Source organism: Belonocnema kinseyi, chromosome 8 (genome assembly GCF_010883055.1).
Source record: "Belonocnema kinseyi isolate 2016_QV_RU_SX_M_011 chromosome 8, B_treatae_v1, whole genome shotgun sequence".
Classification (NCBI taxonomy): domain Eukaryota; kingdom Metazoa; phylum Arthropoda; class Insecta; order Hymenoptera; family Cynipidae; genus Belonocnema; species Belonocnema kinseyi.
In genome coordinates this window covers 898,742-905,831 of record NC_046664.1, presented here as the reverse complement: position 1 = coordinate 905,831, position 7,090 = coordinate 898,742, and the positions used below count along the sequence as shown (strand labels likewise).

The window sequence follows — 7,090 nt, the reverse complement described above, 5'->3', positions numbered from 1 at the left end:
ATATTTTTTTTGCCGTCCTAATTGATTTAGGCAAAAAAAAAATTGAAAAATAATTTTTTTTAATTTCGTTCAAATGAACGTTCGTAACTTCAAGTACATGGAATTTTGTACTTCAATTTCAAGTCTTGACAGGAATTAGGAAAACAAATTTCTCAATTTGATATTTAACGAAATTGATCTTAAGGATTTTTTTATTCGAGCCATTTAACTTGAAATGAAAATAAAAAATTGAAATACCAAATTTCTTAAAAGTTGGAATTTTATGTTTGTCTTTCTCACGTGATAATTCAATATTCACAATTAAGGAAGATATTTTAAAGAAAATCCGTTGAAAATAACTTACGAAAATAATCCAATAATTAAACTTTTTGCTTTTTTATATAATAATTCTACCCAAAAAAAAATTTTTTAATCTTGCCTTCATAAAGTGTTCCACATTTTTAAAATTCTGCTCAACCAATATACTTTTCTTTGAAAAAATTGGATACACGGTAACGATAGTATCGGACCGCTATGCTAACCGAGTGACCTATTAAAAATTAGCATTGAATTTAAAAGGTGATAGCGCCGTTCGAAATACAGATAAAATTAATTTTAAAACACCCTTGGAAAGCTTAATAAGTCCGATTTTTGATGAATTTTGTACTTCAACTATCGAACTTTAATTTAATAATTTCTTGATGATGTCAAAAGCTTGAAAAAAATGTTTCAAAGTAAATGCCAATTTTTAATAGGGCACTCGTTCAGTCGCACAATATGAAAATTTCGCAAAATTTTATGGAGGCAAGCTTTCTTAATTTTCCTTTTGAAATTATGACTTAAAAATGAAAAAATTTGTATATTTGGCTTAATTTTAACGCCCCAAATTTGGATGTTGAAGGAATTGAAAATCAAAACATAAGATGTTGCGCAAATCATACTCTAGAAGACAATAGATACATAATACAATCACCATTTTCATAATTGAATTGATCCAAAATGACCTAAATTAATGCCTATAGAAGTTCTGAAATTTTAACAGAAAATTTATTTCATATTACTTTATAATGTATTTTAAATTCAGTTTCCACAATTCAACTATGCCAAACCACGCACGACCTTCCTCAAAGTACTTCAGAGCGTTGAAAATTCAATAAATCGTTTAATTCCGAAAATAATCGTAAATCAGTTGCGGTTAAGGAAAAGTGTGCTTCCAGGCATTGGATTTTTAGGTCACATCTTTTCTAATGTTTCTATAATATATTTTCTAATACACCTCCTCCAATTATATTACAAAATATATTTTTAGTGTCAAAAATTCCTTATTCGATATTGTTTGTTTATTTTTAGAAAAATATAATTTAATATATAAACAGATTTCGAGTGTGGATTTTTAAAGTCAAGAAGAAATGAATTGTTTTATCATTTTTCCTTTAATTATTTTGCAAGTGATGCGATGTGGATAATAAAAATGTAAAATAACCATTTGTTAATATAATTTATTAAAGATTCGAGAAATAATAACTAATAACATATTTTGATTTTTTATTATATAGACTATAAACAAATTTTTATCAATATTTATCACTGGTAAAAATTATAACAACAGTTGATTCTTTTTGTTTTTAAATGTCCACACTGATAATCTGGTTTTATATTTTGTTTATAAAATCAGGATAAAATGTTGAATAACAAATGACAAAGGTTGTTTAGAAAATTTAAAAGTTTTGTCATTTTTTACACTAAAATTTAGTATTTGAATATATTGAAATATTTTTAAAATTTCAAAAGTTTAAATTAATGAATTAAGTTTACTAAATATATTGTATTTAACCATTCATTATGCTTTATAAAACTTTCACAAGTATTTAACAATGGGAAATACTACCATCAAAAAATAATCATGCTGTACTAGTTCTACTAATTTTTTTTTTGTTATTTAGTTTTATTTATTCACGAAATAAATTAAAAATATTATTTTATATGATTTTCTTAACTATTTATGTACTATATTTATAAAACCGGGGAAAGCTAAACTTGAACTGAAAATTGACTTATTTCATTTTTTTTGAAAATATATATTTTTTTATACAATTCAAATTTGGTGAAAAGTGGATTACTTTGATTGAAACTATAACAATTTTGTTAAAAATTACTTCGTTTTTCGTTTGAAAGTTAAGTTTTTAAACTAAAAATAAAGCAATTCAATTTTTTGTGAAAAATGTATATTATTTAATTAAATATTGATTTACTTAGTTTAAAATACATGTAGCTTACTTGAAATTATATTTTTGAATAGAATATTTATTTTCTTTGGTGTAAAATCTTCTTTTTCGTTAAAAATTCATTTTTTTGTTTAATATTCAGTATTGCAAGTGAAAATTATTTTATTTTTAGATTTATTATTTTTTGATGCAAGAAGTTTAGAATATTATAGATTATAATCTAGATTATTAGATTATTCAAATTTTAGATTAGATATTAAAATATACAGAATCAAGAACATTTGAAAAGATTCGAAGAAATTTTTTATTTAAAAAGATTTCAACATATTTAAAAAAGTGTAGATTTCTAATGATTGTTTAATTTAAAAAATTTAGTTCAGAAGAATGTTTTTATGAAAGATTTCCAAAATGGTCAAAAATGAATCTGGAAGACGTGAACGTAATTTTTTTAATTTTGTAAAATTTTTTCAAAATTTTAAATGGTTTGAAAACTTTAAAAAAGACTTCGAAAATTGTCAAAAATGAATTTGGAATATTTTAATATAATTTTCGGAATAATTAAAGTCAGTTTAAAGGATATTTATTAATTAAAAAATTTTTTAAAAGATTTTTCGTAAAATTCTGTAAAATAAAAAAAAAGTTTCTTACAAATTTTCGATATATTTTTTTTAGATTTCTGAAATGTTCAAAAATTTTCTATTAAAAATTGTTTTTCCTTCAAATCGTAATTTGCCCCAAATTCTTTTCTATCTTGACTGAAAAATCTTTTTTTTTGTTGCAAATCCAACAATTTTGTTGGTGGAGCATTCAACTATTTTGTTGAAAATTTATTGTTTTTTTATTTAGGGCCTGTAATTTGGTTTTTTTTTAGTAAAAAATTAATCTTGATAGAAAATTTATGTGTTCGGTTAAAAATTAAATTATTTGTTCGAAAATTAATTTTTTTGGTTGAAAATTCATATTCTCGGCTTAAAAAACTAAACTGTTTTGTAGAAAATTCTTTTTTTTTTTAATATATAATCTATTCTCGTTACAAATGCAAAAGTATAATTCAAATTTAATCTTTTTTATTTGAGGATTAAACTACTTTAAAAATATTTTTTTGACATTTAACTGTTATCGATTTCAAATAAAAATCTTTTTGGATTGAAAGATAAACTATTATATTTTTTGTTGATCTTTCATCGTTTTTGTTGAAAAATTCAACTATTTTATTGAGGTTTAACTTTTTTGTTAATATTTTTATTTGGCATCTAAACATTTCCAAAATCTTTTAAAATTTTCTTTATAATCTTAGCAAAATTGTATTTATGTCAACTTAAAAACAAATAAAGAAATAAATCTAAAAAAGAAATAGTTATTCCAAATTTTTATTTTCTGGTAAAAATTATTTTTGGGACGACTGAAAAATCCCCAAAAATAAAATTCCCGATACTGCGGGATTTCAGAATTATAAAATTCCCGAATAATAAAATTGACGAATTGGAAAATTCCCTGATAATAAAGTTTCCGAATTGTTAAATTCCCGAATAATAAAATTTTTAAATTGGAAAACTTCCTAGATAATTGTGAAATTCCTGTTACAAAATTTTCCAATAATTTGAAAACTTTCGAATCATGGAATTCCGGAATGGGAAATTTATCAAATTTCTTAATAATAAAATTTCCGAAATAGAAAATTTCCGAGTTATAAAATTCCCGAATTGAAAAATTCTCGAATAAGAAAGTTACCGAATAATGAAATTCCCGATTAATAAAATTACCAAATAAAAAAATTTCCTTATTATAAGATTCCAGAATAATAAAATTACTGAATTGAAAAATTTCCGAATAATAAATTTTCCGAGCAGTTTATAATATTACCGAACTGAAAACTTTCCAAATAATAAGATTCCTGACAGTTTATTATGTTGTTGAAAATTAAAATTCCCGACAGGAAATTGCCAAATTATAAAATATCCGAAATAGAAACTTACTGAATTTTCAAAATTAAAAATACAATAATCACATATTATAAAAAAAATATATCTAATTTTTAAAGTTTCTAAAATTACTTTTTAAATTTAGAATAACAATAATTTAACAAATATTTTTTTGGATGAAATTTGTTTGAATTATTGTTATTTTAAATTAAAACAATAATTTTAGAAACTTTAAATCTTTAATCACTAAAATAAATTTCTTTGATAAAAATATTTGATTGTAGTATTTTTAATAAATAGATAATATTTCAGAAAAAATATTCAATTGCTTAAATCCGGCAATTTTATTTTTCGGGATTTTTCAGGCGTCCCTTACTTTTCCCTCTATTCGAAAATCTACACGCACATTGAATTATGCTATTTCTTATAAAAATATTATTTCTTCTTTGCTAAATGTAAAAATAGAGTTTTAGTCTTCCGTCTCTTTCGTGAAATAATTACGCTGTTTCCCATTTTTGAGTTCTTTGTATACTGTGAACTTTTGGATAAATATTTTTTTGTGTTTTATTTTAATACCGAAATCCCGAAATTAGTTTTTTTGCTGTTCCAAAAGCCTATCGCTTTTCCAGTCCCGTGCGGACACTGGAAGGACTGAACTCGCCAGAGGCATAAGTAGAAGAAGGCATGAGGCATGAGGCACGAAGTACTCAAGTAGAAACAGTTGCAGCTGTACAGCCGTACAGAAAGGTTCGCGTGAGCGACTCACTCTCTCTGCAGTCTTCGAACGAAAACTCTTTCATTTTCTTCCTTTTTATTAATATTTAAAATAAAAGGGAAATAAATTAAACTTTCGGAAAAGCGTGATACAATACAAAAATTAATTAAAATTGGTAATAGTGTGTGACTTTGATTCCTGTGTTGGAAAATAAAAGGAAATAATAACGTTTAATAAGTACGGCTGTGTAATGTGTATTCGTGTGTCGCAAGTCGTTTCGCTCTAGCGACTATTGAGTGTTTTCAATTTTCGAAAGTCAGGAAAGAAGAGGATTATTTCCTATTTTCAATTCTGGATCAATCCTATTAGGTATGATTTCAATTTTAGATATAAAATATAAACCTTGGACTCACACACACACACACACAACAAACACACACTTTTGACACTATTTCAAACTTCTTTCACCGATTATAGTATTTTTCTATTACTTCGATAAAAAAAAGTCACTTCCTCGCAATTATCCACTAATGTCACTATGTCTTTAATTTTCCTTAAAAAATATTTTTACCCCCTCCCCCCGCGTCCTGCTGACTTATGTAATTTTTTCCGATTACATTTTTTGTTTGACTTTATTCAGGGGTCATCTAAAAATAAGTTTGGGTGAATGGCAAAATCTGACTGTTTTTTATGAATCAACAGAGGAGTTAAATTTTCAACCGAGAAATATGAATCATGAATTTCTCAAGAAAAAATATCCTCGTCGGTATTTTAACCCAGATGAAAAACAGTTGAATTAAACCAGAAAAAACGAGTTTCAAACAGAATAGTCGAATCATCAACAAAAGAAGATTCATTTTCAATCAAACAGTAATCTCATTGTACAGAAAACATTAAATTTTTACTAAAATAGGTGAATTTTAAAATTAAAAAGATAAATTTTTAAAAGAAAAGTTGAATTTCAATTAAGAATTATTTCAGTTGAATTTTCAACACAATATTAATTTTTAATAAAAATTTTGAATTATAATTTTCAACTCAAAGAGACGAATATTCAACCAGAAAGGATGATTTTTTAAAACAAAATTGTTGTATTTTTTACCATGTGGATAATTTAGAAATAAATATAGGAAGAACTTACAACATCTTCGAGACAGGTTCTTCCTATATTTATTTAAGCATTTAGTTAAAAAATTGAATTCTCAACCAAAACAAAAAATTTTAACCAAGAAGATGAATTTTCATCTACAGGGTCGAGTTAAAAAAAAAAATTTACATAAAAAAAATTTGCACTTTCAAACAAAAAAGATGAACTTTCTACCAAAGGGTTGCATTTTTTAATTAAAAAAGAGAAATCTTCAACCAACAAAAACTTTTTAGTCAAAGAAGAACAAAATTGTCAAAAAGGTCAGCTTCAAACAAAAAAAGTTTAATTTTCTATCAAACAGTTAAATTTCCAATCAAAAAATTGAATTTTTGAAATAAAAATATTAATTTTGTACCGAAAAAAAACGAATTTACAACAAATTACATGCATTTTTAACTAAAGAGTTTGAGTAATAGATGGGATATACGCCTATATTTAAATATGATTAGTTTTTAGTTTACATTTTCGTTTTTCTAAAAATTTATAACTAAATAGTTGAATTTTGAAACTGAAAAAGATTAATTTTTAATAAAAATGCGCGACTGTTGTTTCTCGGGAATCAAAATATCGACAACAGTAATGTAGTGATTGTGAATTCTCTTTTGTTAAAGCTCCTTTGGCTTTAACGAACACATTATCATCACGTATCTCGTACTTCGCACTCGAGTTTGTCCCTCAAATTGTCTATCATTTTCATAAATATATATTATTACATTTCATAACATGCATTGGAGTTAAAACAGACGTAGATGCATTGTCTCCTTTAAAAAAATGCGCATTCTGTAAAAATTTTTTTGTTATTAAATATTTTATTGCAAATTCTGCCGTTAAAAACACGGAATGTTCTCATTTCCAATTTTATTTTTATGATTTAAAAGTTACAAATGCGGGCTACACAGCTGCCTGACTGTTTTTTAACTTCTAAATTATATCCCTAACCTCAGTGACCCATACTTAGTCAATTGAATTTTCTACCGCATCGTGTTCTACATCGCAGTTGTGGTGCCCTATTGCATTATCTCCTAATAATCTACAAAAAGAGTCTCTCTAAGCGTCTAGGGTCGAGAGTTATAACAACAGTCCAACGAAACTTCGATTATTG

The 7,090-nt window shown here is 24.9% G+C and overlaps 1 protein-coding gene across 3 annotated transcripts in view; it reads left to right on the top strand.

The window, feature by feature from the left end:
- LOC117178966 overlaps positions 1-7,090 on the top strand; it is a 168,121-nt gene that overhangs the window by 46,795 nt on the left and 114,236 nt on the right. For 2 of the 3 annotated variants that reach the window (XM_033370562.1, XM_033370559.1), the window contains exon 1: positions 4,860-5,210. The exons of the other annotated variant lie outside the window; for it this stretch is intronic. The gene's annotated coding sequence lies outside the window, so the exon portion shown is untranslated. Of the gene's footprint in view, positions 1-4,859; positions 5,211-7,090 lie in introns of those variants that run through there. 3 annotated transcript variants of the gene reach the window in all.